A 12,627-nucleotide genomic window follows, 5' to 3' on the forward strand; every position below is an offset into this window, starting at 1 on the left:
TCGATCTACGCCCCTTACCACCTTTCATTAGAGAAATGGTCTACGCTATCACTTCTCACCCATCGTAGTCGGTAGTAGATGCTGCATCTCAAGCAAATAAAGTGCCTGCGGCGAAGCCAGCTTGCCGGTACGGTGATGATGCAACTTCGGCGCAGCTGCTTGACACAGAAATGAGCACTTCTTTTACAGGCAAAAAACGCCTTCCATCAGTGCTCTATTTTCGCGCAAGCAAGAAAGTCGCCAGTGTTTTGTTTATACTCACGTCGCTCGGGGCCTCCTCGTTTTCGTACATATTAAAGGGAACAAATATTGTGAACGAAGAATTACTCACTGCAATCGATTCACCTCCAGCCCGGTGGTTTCTTCAAGCAAGTCACATTAACTCCTCTTGGGCATGACGGTCGTGATCAATTCTAGTTTGCCGCGCAGCCCCTGCTGGTCATGGCTTTCAAAGCAGATGGTAGATAGAGATATGTAACCGGTGGGCGGCGATTTCTGCTCTTATCCGGACACAACTTACGTCTTTTGCGATGACTTCAGGACGCAGTTATAACTTATTTCCGTATGTCTACCCTCACTTTGACGCTGCATTAAATGTTCACTGATTTTATAGCCTGCTATTCATGCTCCTCTTTTCCCGATATTCATTCTAAATACAATCTGCAAGCACCCAATCGGTATCTGTCTTGAATCTGAGCCGATAGAATTCGTCAAAGCTTGTGTAACTGATTGTATCAGGAGCAGATCCTATTAAAGGCAATCGACAGCATGCTGGCCAGTATTTGAAGCTTCTCGACCGCCTATTTACACTGGTGCAATGGCGCTCCAGCGCACCGCGCACGCCACATACATTCTCGACGAGCCATCCCACGATGGTTTGGGTGGATGGTTGGGGAAATGTGTCTGTACGTGACACCATCTTGAATAGACAAAGTCGTTTTGTGCCATGACGCGCTTCAGCCACACATTACCTTGCGCCGTGAAAATTCATCACCATCAACAGCAAAGGGAAGATGAGAGGATAGAACGTGATAGCCTCAGTGGATGGCCGAATGGGAAACAACGACCAATCGTAGTAAAGAGGCGATGATGGAGGATTGAAACATTAGATGATAGGTGAAAATAAAAGCAAGCATGACAGGAAGGTAACAAAAAAAAGTGTGTCTATGGGTGAAAGGAAAAAACAGAATTAAGGATTATAACACTGCCAGAAACGCCCTGGAAAAATCCTTTTGCTCGTAAAACAGAAAAAAATACAATCAGCAACTGCAGCGCTTCTGTTCCACTACCGAGCGGAAGGAGACTGAGAACAAAGAAGCGGTTGAGGTCATGCCCTACATTCATCGCGTTTCATGTAACGTCGAGGGGTCAGGATTGCTTTTTCTACGCTGTGTAAACATCGCAGTATGTGCTCGTTTGGTGATTAATGTAAATAATAGGCCGCAGTGTACGAAGGAGCATATAAGAAGTTCGCGAGTGTGTTCAGGAGTTGCGCAGAAGGTTGCCCTCACTTCCCACAGGTTCTACATTGGACGGACTGGTATATGTTTAAATGAAGGGGCATGTGAACACAGGCTGCAAATCCAGAATAATCCAGGAGGCCATTTCAACAGCCGTCGTCAACAGCATAAGTGTGCAGTGCTTCGCACTGCACACTTATGCTGTTGACGACGGCTCCGAAGGCCAGCATATGAATGTCGAGTACGTGCAAATGCCACGTGTATTTTTTTTATTTATTTATTTCATACTGCAGATCATCTTACAGATCCAAGCAGAACAAGATAACACAGATACACGGGTAACAAGTAAAATAAAAAGAAATAACAAGTAAAATAGAAAGAAAAACTAAAAATAAAAATAAAAAAGGCATGCAGGATGACTATGCGCTTACATTTTATCATGTCAGAGAATTCCACTCACTGATGGTACGCGGGAAAAAGGAAAATTTAAAAGTGTCAGTTCTAGCAAAGTACGGGGTAAGTGAACCGGGATGATGGTGACGGGATGATGGTGAGCAATTTGCACGTAAATAAAGGAATACGCTCCTGTGGTTGATTGGTGGTAAATGTGACGAAGCTGTTTGCATTTAATGGCATAAGGCGAAATTTTATGAGCATTGTCCTGCATGTTCATTTTCGTTTCTGCGAGAAAAGAATGACCATGAGGTGTTTTAGGGAATAAAAAAATTGGCATAAGTATCACAAACCCTACGCGCCAGCTTAGTTAACAGTCGAAAGTTGCTGCAGGAAAGGGAGAAAGCTGATGATTTTCACAGCAGCAATATATTGCGCCGTTGTTTTGCCGCTGCGCTGTTGTCACAGTTTTAAAAAGAATCTTGCTTTGATTATTGTTTTGAACACCTTCACGGTGAAGAAATTGTGCAGAGAAGCCAGGCCAGTGTGTGCGCGTCTGCAACCTTGCTTGCCTAATTTCGACGACAAGTACTGACCCAATAGATCAACAAGCCGATGCTTTTATGACTGTGCATATACATGGGAGCGTGAAATTTTTCATAAGACTGCATAATTCAGTTTGTTCCAAATGGCTATACCCTCAGGTCATGAGCTTCGACGTAGTACTTTTTTTTCGTAGCATAATGAACGCCGCCTAGTGCTTGAACCTGCCTTTGTACAACGTGCATAGTCTTCTTTTGTAAATCAGAACGTTAGCGGAAGGTAAGACAATATCTAGAGAATAATTGGGCAGTCACATGCTTGTAAGCGTTGAGTTGCAGATCTTCTATACAGTGTTAAGTGGTGAACATTTTCAACCCTGCACTTATTCTTCGATCCTTTCAGAGAAAAATACAGAGCCCTGAAAGGCAGCCTTCAGACGTTTGCAGTCTGGCAGTTTTACAATGAACTATGGTCCACAACGAGCATTACTCTGAATCGAATTAAAGAAAGAAAGTACAGCTCGCGTTCTGATTCGACAACACATTTGTGAACACAAATATCAACACATTGTCTACCTCCTCCGGCCGAATATCCGGATTCTCTCACTGAAGGTTCTTTGTTCCGGGTCCTGCTTACAAGAGCCCAGGTTTTTTTTTTAGCGCAGCGGCATCCACCCCTAGACATTGCTGAAGGAATATTTATGTTTATGGCCGCCCCTTAAATGACGCCTTAATTTCCCATGGTGAGGGATGAAATAATGCGTCTTTGGTCAGGATTGCTCGTCACGGGCGCAAGCGTGGAAGCCTATGCATTTTATGTATACGCTATATCATTTTGTTTTGGTTTATTGGGGTTTAACGTCCCAAAGCAACTCAGGCTATGAGGGACGCCGTAGTGAACGCCTCCGGAAATTTCGACCACGTGGTGTTCTTTAACGTGCACTGACATTGCACAGTACACGGGCCTCTATAATTTCGTCTCCATCGAAATTCAGCCGCCGCGGCCGGGATAGAACCCGCGACTTTCGGGCCAGCAGCCGAGCGTCGTAACCACTCAGCCACCGAGGCAGGGTACGTTATAACCTTTGTACGTCTACTACTTTTTCCTGCTACTTTCTCTTCTTCTCAGATCACGAGATTAAAAATTGCAGGGCACACATGCTCCTTCCTAAGCATATGAGGCGGTAGTGTTAATGGCCATATATACTGAATTTGTCATTCTGTACATTCATAGATTCCTGGGAGTTCCCATACCACTCCTGGGGCATCGGTGCAGCAGTTAAGCAATCCGCCGCTGCCCAGCGATGGCAGGTGCTGCCACCGGTGGGGCTTGTGAGACAGTAAGGAAGAATGGAGAAACATTTCTTGAAACAAATAAGATAAATGATGTTGAGTTCGTGTGGGTGGCTTTCTCATTCCAGGACTCGAGTGACCATGGCTGCTTGATGAATTCGCTGGACGAGCGCTTCTTTTCCCGCCAGGGTGTCGCCGGATAGGTGTACCTCCCAGAGCTCAAATGACGTGCTAGGCGTCTTTGAAGTGTTGCGGTTTGCGTCCGAACCCCCACGAGAAGTGTAAGAGTGTGGGACCTGTATCGGCGTACCAGGGGCAGATGCCACAATATGTTAGGGGGTACATTTTGCTGTATCTGGGTAGGTTTGGAAATGTGTATAAGTCTGAGAGCTGGTGCGTCTTCAGTCTTCAGTGCTGAGCTTTTTGTGAGGGTGAGGATAAATCCTGCGGGTAGCCGCAGGATCTCGAGGCGTGCGCCGTAATTGGGTGGCAGGGGCACGAAGGTAAAGGGTGGGGATTGACCGGACGATTAGTTTTGCCGACCTAATTCGGTTGCACGAAGGAGGAATCTACAAGTTAGCCAGCCCCATAGACTTCTATGTAGAGGGCCAGGAGATCCCAGAGAGCAACAAGACCAGTACTCTGGGTTTCTGGGTCCACAGGAACCTGACAGCATCCCACACCATTGAAACGCGGGCAACCTCTCGCACACACTGCCATGGCAGGCTGTTCGCTCACAATCCGATGGGCTGATTGTAATGACGTCACAAGTTCCCTTGGCCCAGATGGCCCTCCTAGGTTGCTTCTCCGGGAATTTTTCATTCACGCCGCCGACGGGAAATGACGCCAGGTCTTCCGCTTAACAGTATCCTTAACGCTATCACGTTAATATGGGTGACCCTCCCACACTTGCGGCTGTATACATATACGAAATGTGCACTGTCTCATCCAGGCGAGCTGCAAGGCGGACGCAAAACTGGGTCTGCAAAAAGGTGTGCTAACTTGGAATCCTTAGAAGGCATTGCAGCATTTAAAAAAATCAAAGTACGTAACTATGTGTAAATCACGTGCCGGTACGAACTTTTTTGCGTACAATAGTAACATTTATTGACCGCATCTTCTGGGCTGAAATACCATCAGCGTAGTGGTCCCGGTCGTAGGAAGGAAACTTAAAAATGCAGTGATGCCGGCGACTGGGACCGCGGCGAGGTACCCGGGCACCTTTCGCGGTACAGTATCGACAGTTCGCGGGGCTCACCACTTGGCTCCGGGGGCGGCCGGACTTCGGTGATTCTTGTAGGAGGGGAGGCAGTTCGCGGACAGCCACTGTGTGATGAAGACCAGCCGCGACACGACAATGTAGCACGTGGCGGCGATCACCGCCAGGACGGCGAAGATGAGGCACGCCCGCGGCATGCTCACCGCGTCCCGCTGGACAGAGGGGAATACGTCGTCCGGGGTGGAAGGCCGCGGAGAACGGCGGTGCTCATCTCCACTTCGGAGCGGCTCTCGTCGCAGCTCTGTTTCGTCCGCGGACTCCTCCGGCACCCCGTGGATAGCGGCCTCGGGGAGGTTCCGGCCTTTCGCCGAACGACTCTTGTCATTTGCCGTCGGTGATGCCATTCGCACCGGGGTCCCCACTGATAGCAGACGGGACATGTGCATCTTTCCACGACCACTGAGGGCTTGTTCTCTGGGCGTAGATCGCGCGGCTTGCGCGCGGCATGCGCTGGCGCCGTCCTAATTCTCATTCACTTTCTCCGTCTAATATGAAAGCCGCGTTCTTTCTGTCGCGAGACATGGACATTGCCAGAACAGATTTATCTGGTAGGAATTCTTCGTTGTTCGCACTATTTCTTACTAAGATAACGCAAATTATAAAAGGAAGAACACATTTCGCAGAATAGTTGTATAGTGACCTGATATTCGGCGTCGCAGAAGACGACGAAGACGAGATTGGCACAGCGAGCAGACGCCAGAAAGAGAAAGTATTTTTTAATGAAAGAAGAATAGAAGTAAGGAACACATCGCAGCGCGTCTAGGGTACAAAGAAACAAACAAATATAAGAGTACTCATGGAAGGAAAAAACAAATGAGCGGAAGATGCCTCTGTGGGCTTTCATTGGACGGAATTAGAGTTTTACATGTACGGGGGAGGGAGAATTTTATTAAAGTTGACTTTGGCTTCGAAGGTAAAACTTTTATCTGGAATTGCCCAGCGCTGACTATAATCTCCAGCGCACGGCGAGCCAACAGAAGTTGGTGGCTGGGCAGCCAGTAGTCCCACGAGGCTGAGTTGATGGGCAGTTGGGGGATGCTCACCACACATTCCCACACCATGTTGCATGGAGTCTGCGAGCCTGCGCATAAGATACAAGTTGTAGTTGTGTCAGCGGAAAGGCTGGCTCGTCGGTTCTGTGGCGTCGGGAAAATGTCTGTCTGTAGCTGCCGATACAGGACAGCTTCTTATCTCGAGAGTGAACGCTGAGGGGAGGGGGGAGGCGAGATACAATGTGGTCGAACGCTTGTATTTCAAAGCAAATTTTTTCGCCATCTCATGGTTGTTTTCAAAAACCTGACTACCAAAAGCCTTTTCGGTGCCACGGCTCACTTCACAATCTTTATGCGCACGAAAACAATTGTTCAGCATCCCCCTCTGATCACGCTGAGAATTTCTGAAGCGGACCATGCAAAAAGGTTGTCACCGGCTCATGTCGATCCTCCATTTTAGGAGAACTTACCTTCACCTTCGTTGTCACCTCAGCTACGTCGGAGAAGTCATCAGATACTGCATCTTCGAGAGCTGCGTGATCGTTGTCTTCAAAACTTTCGACCTTCTCAGATTGAGTAGCAATCAACGTCTACAGGGCCATCGTAGTCGAAGCAGATGAACCGCCTGTTGTCTTCCAACCCAGCGACCGCTTTTAGGCTTTCGTCGTTTGTTCGGGAGAGTGGGAATGCATTTGTTAGCTACCTACAGGAGACCTATAATCAGGTGCTCGCTATTCTACCTGTCAGTTTCCCCTTACCCTTGTCCCAGTTCTGTACTTCTGAATGGCGCAACAGATGAATAATACATTCCGACGGGCCCAATCGCAAGGAATTCTGAACACGAATTCGGCATCCACGATCATGAACTGAAAAGAAAAGTCATACTCGAGAAAATTCTACCAACAATCATAGTCCTCTGAACATTGGTACGCATATTTAAGTTAGGAAAGAGGTATAACACGAACGCAAGCGTGCATGGGTTTTAAGACAAGTCTCCAAAACCAGGTCCCTCAAACTAAATGTCTTCATTCACACCCTGTAGATTTAGTTTGGATAATCACAGGATTTTTGATGTCGGAGATGTATTTCGCAACTGAAAGCACAGGCATTCTCCTGGTGCCTAGCAAGGATTTTACTCACCATCATGTTTGCTACCATTATGGATCAACTCTCAAATGCGACGGGACACTGATTGGGTTATCTCCTCTGATAACACTAAGAAATTCATTAAATACGTGAGTGGTGCTCTTCAGTATGTTTCTCGTTTGAAACTTGCCGTTCTCTTCACTAAAATTTTAATATTGACGTAATGGCAACGATAGGTTTCAAAAGAGAAACACTTGTAGGAACACCACTCACATATTTAATGAATTTCTTGGTGCTATCGGAGGGGGAAGGATAAGCTAACGCAATCAGTGTCCCGCCGCATTTGACAGTTTCTTCATAGTAGTAGCTTACATTCGAAAAGACAAGAAAAACTGCGTACATGAGATTAACTTTCGGCAGAACCGAAATAGGCGGCGTGCTGACTCAGTTGTCGCAAGTTTTAATACCGTGAAACGCTTCTGTGACCACCCTTTGGGAAGTTGGGAAGAAAAGGTCATGTCTTTAAATACAGGTTTGCAATAAACTTTTTCTTACCCTCACCTTTGCCTCTAAATCTCTCGCAATGGTGTGCTAAATGGCCTCCTGGATTATTCTGCATTTGCAGCCTGTGTTCACATGCACCTTCATTTAAACATATACCAGTCTGTCCAATGTAGAACCTGTCGGAAGGGAGGGGAACCTTCTGCGCAACTCCTGAAACACACTCGCGAATTTCTTATCGTGCTGCTTCGTACACTGCGGCCTACTATTTACATTAATCACCAAACGAGCACATACTGCGATGTTTACACAGCGTAGAGAAAGCAATCCTGACCCCTCGACGTTACATGAAACGCGATGAATGTAGGGCATGACCTCAACCGCTTCTTTGTTCTTAGTCTCTTTCCGCTCGGTAGTGGAACAGAAGCGCTGCAGTTGCTGATTGTATTTTTTTTTTCTTTTTAACGAGCAAAAGGATTTTTCCAGGGCGTTTCTGGCAGTGTTATAATCCTTAATTCGGATTTTTCTTTCACCCGTACACACGCTTTTTCTTGCTACCTTCCCGTTATGCTTGCTTTTATTTTCACCTATCGTCTAATGTTTCAATCCTCCATCATCGCCTCTTTACTCCGGTTGGTCGTTGTTTCCCATTCGGCCATCCACTGAGGCTATCACGTTTTATCCTCTCATCTTCCCTTTGCTGTTGATGGTGATGAATTTTCACGGCGCAAGGTAAAGCGTGGCTAAAGCGCGTCATGGCTCAAAGCGAATTATTCTATTCAAGATGGTGTCACGTACAGACACAGTTCCCCAACCATCCACCCAAACCATCGTGGGATGGCTCGTCGAGAATGTATGTGGCGTGCGCGGTGCGCTGGAGCGCCATTGCACCAGTGTAAATAGGCGGTCGAGAAGCTTGATATACTGGCCAGCATGCTGTCGATTGCCTTTAATACGATCTGCTCCTGATACAATCAGTGACACAAGCTTTCACGAATTCTATCGGCTCCGATTCAAGACAGATACTTGTCGGGCGCTTGCAGGTGGTATTTAGAATGCATATCGGGAAAAGAGGACCATGACTAGCAGGCTATAAAATCAGTGAACCTTTAAAGCAGCGTCAAAGTGAAAGCAGACATGCGGAAATAAGTGATAAATCTTGGGTTTCAAAAGTCGTCGCAAAAGAAGCAAATTGTTTCCGGAAAAGAGCTGGAATCGACGCCTACCGCCACATATCTCTATCTACCATCTGCTTTGAAAAGGATGACCAGCACTGGCTACGCGATAACCTAGAATTTATCAGGAGCTTCAAGCAGAAGTGGCGTTAATGCGACTGGCTTGAAGAAACCACCGGGCTGGAGGTGAATCGGTTTGGTTTGGTTTATGGGGTTTAACGTCCCAAACCAACTAAGGCTATGAGAGACGCCATAGTGGAGGGCTCCGGAAGTTTCGACCACCTGGGGTTCTTTAACGTGCACTGACATCGCACAGTACACGGGCCTCTAGAATTTCTTTCGAGCAGAAATTCTAGCCGCCGAGGCCGGGATCGAACCCGCGTCTTTTGGGTCAGCAGCCGAGCACCATAACCGCTGAGCCACCGCGGCGGCGGAGGTGAATCGAGTTCAGTGAATAATTGTTCGTTCAGAAAATTTGCTCCCTTTATTTTTTACGAAAACGAGGAGGCCCCGAGCGACGTGAATATAAACAAACACTAGCGACTTTCTTGCTTGCGCAAAAATAGATAACTGAAGGAAGGCGTTTTTTGCGTATAAAAGAAGTGCTTATTTCTGTGTCAAGCAGCTGCACCGAAGTTCCGTCTCACCGTACCAGCAAGATGGCATCGCCGCAGGCACTGAATTTGCTTGAGATGCAGCATCTACTACCGACTACGATGGGTGAGAAGTGATAGCGTAGGCCATTTCTCTAATGAAAGGTGTAAGTGGCGTAGATCCAGCCGTGCATCAATTACTGCAAGTAGGCACAGGTTGTGCAGTGTCGGTGCCAAGTGCAACACGTGCAGATCGGTCAGCGCCCTTCGCCCCTCAGCAACCTGCCTCTCATCCTGGTTGGGTGCCGGTCCAAAGCCGCCGAAGATAAACACTCTTTCACCCATCACTGAGCACCCATGCCAGTACCTGGGAGATGGTGGAGAGCCACATGGCTTCACTTCGGTCCAACACGACGTCACGGGGTCGTACTTGTGCATATCTGCTAAGGTCTTCAGCACATCGCTGTACCCTCAGAATATGTACAGCTATTCGTTAAACACGAAGGCGGCATGTCCTCGCCGATACACAGGGGGAACGCCTTAAACCTCTGGGCGCACCCAAGAAGAGGTGGTCTTTTCAAAATAGTATAGGATGAGGGAACGGTCTGTTGGGCTGCCACCGAGAAAATACGTGCGGGTCCCGATGGTAGACGCAGTGTGGCTGGCACGTAGAAGCGGAGCCTCTCCGGTGGTGGGGACACGATGCCACACTCCGGTATCCAAGTCAAGGACCCGCATATATGGAAAAGAATCACAGTCACTGAAGATATACTTGTGGTGACCCACAACACAAGCTCCGCTGCCGAAAAGCGATGAGGGCACCTCACCAGACACCTCCAGACGGCTGCATGTCATAGTGTTTGAGTCGAAGCGAAGTACACATGGCCACCTGTTCGGGCCGCCCCACAGATACGCACAGTGGCCGTACGCTACAACTGTGTGGCGGGAAATGTTAATCGGTCCGGCATCATGAAGTTGCGTCTGCACCATATCCCACCGGTGCGACGCGGGGTCGAAGATGAAGACGTGGACCAAGTTCCATGCCGTGTCCCGACTGTCGAACGAGTAGACTTGCCGTTGATGCGTACAGCCCTGTGGGTGACATGCTCTGGAACGCCGTTTAGCCGCACCGTCCACATCCTGCAGATACAGCTGCTTCTGTGAGAAACAACGCCCGGTTATTCCAGCTGTGGTGGCGGCGTCATACGGCTTTTTTCTGAAGCAGCGATATGGTGATCGGTATTCGCGGCATCGAAAGAGAAGTTTATTATGCGAAGCATATTACTAGAACTACACTACAGCCCGTCGAGCGCGGCGGTGGAGCTACCATTGAGCTTCATTTGACCTTGATTGCATTACATTTGATTAGATTGGATTGGACTGGACTGGACTAGATTAGGTTTGATTACGTTAGAATAGATTACATTGGATTGGAATGAATTGGATTGGAGTGGAATGAATTGGATTGGATTTGAATGGATTGGATTGGATGGGATTGGTTTGGATTGGATTGCATTGGATTGGAGTGGATTGGAATGGATTGCATTGGATTCGATGGGATTGGTTTGCATTGCATTGGATTGGAGTAGATTGAATTGGATTGGAATGGATGGGATTGGAGTGGAATGAATTGGATTGGAATGGATTTGATGGGATTGGATTGGTTTGGATTGGAGCGCAGTGGAGTGAATTGGATTGGAATGGATGGGATTGGATTGGAATGAATTGGATTGGATTGGAATGGAATGGATGGGATTGGACTGGTTTGGATGGGATGGGATCGGATTGGAGTGGAGTGGAATGAATTGGATTGGAATGGATTGGATGGGATTGGTTTGTTTTGCATTGCATTGCAGTGGAGTGGAGTGAATTGGATTGGAATGAATTGCATTTGATTGAATGGGATTGGATTGGTTTGGATTGCATTGAATTGAATTGGATTGCATTGTATTACCGATGCATCACCACAAATCTAACCACAAGCACCACCACCAGCTACACTACGAGTTGTACCACGGCGTACGTACGGATATTGCTTTCGCAATTACCGGGCTTAACCAAGCTAAGCCACATATTTTTTTTTAGATGGCAACAAACATACAAAACAAAACGGCTGAACTCAAAGGTCTGATCACACAAGCACATGCGCAGTGCCGCTGCACTGAGCACGTCAGTAAGGCAGTAAGAAAGCCGACACTCGACCGCCGCGCAGGACGATGAAGTATGTCGACCATTTGCGCAAAAACTCAGCCTCGCTCATTGACACTGCGTCCACGCATGCTTGCTCAAAGAGGCGCGTGCGGAGGCGCGGCAACATTGGAAACATCGCTCTTTGCGGACGACCATTTAAGGAAGCCACTCCACGTGGCGTCAGCGGACATAGTGCGTCGACGGGTGACTATTTCCGTTAGATTTTGGAATACTTTTGTCATTTTATGACACTCACACGAATGAATGAATACTTTGATTACTTTGTTCCGGTCGAACGCGTCATCTAAAACTCTGTCAATGGAAGAGAGCAAAATCCGGCACAACACGGGCGCCACACACGATCCGATACATATGCCACTTTTTTGCACTTTTCTTCAGCGCCCTGCAAGCTCAAAAGCCTGTGCCCTAGAGTGAATGGTGAGGAGAAAAATAAGGGATGCCTAACGAAGCACCAATTCAGATATATTGGTTGGAATATTGGAATCATCTATGAGATACCCCTCAGTAGTGGAAGAGTGTATATTGTCCAATCTGGACGTTGTTTGAATAAGCGCTTGCGGGAACACGAAAGCTGCCTTGAGCTGGAGACCTTAACAAACTTGGCTGTTCATTGTAGATCCTGTGATCGGGCAGGCACATGCGTGCCATTGCTAAAACATACTCGGGTTATCGGAAGAGGCGATGATGATGCCTCACGGGTGTTGACAGAGGCGTTCCACATCAGGAAGAAGGGATCTGTGCGTGTCAGCTGCCCTTCGGTGATACTCTAACGAGTACAAGTTTATAGATAGGATTATCTTACGAAATGTGTGATCGACAGCGTCGCCTGGCATGTGCGCATGTACGCAGTCTACCGAATGTGAGCAGATTCTGTACTGGAACCAGTGTATAAAATGACTATTTCATCTGGCAATAAAATTAGTTCAGAGTAGCGCTCCTTTCTGTCTGTGTTCTGTCCCCGTCCTTTCTTAGTCCTTTTGGGCTAAAAGCTTTTACATTACCAAGATGAACCAACTCGCCCAGCAGAACGTGTTACTTAACCTAGACTTCATCGCGAGCTTCAGGAAAAAGTGACGTTGATGCGGTTCTCTTGGATCAACCA

The sequence above is a fragment of the Amblyomma mixtum genome, chromosome 3, assembly GCF_055824585.1.
Source record: "Amblyomma mixtum isolate Tamu chromosome 3, ASM5582458v1, whole genome shotgun sequence".
In the NCBI taxonomy this organism is placed as follows: Eukaryota; Metazoa; Arthropoda; class Arachnida; order Ixodida; family Ixodidae; genus Amblyomma; species Amblyomma mixtum.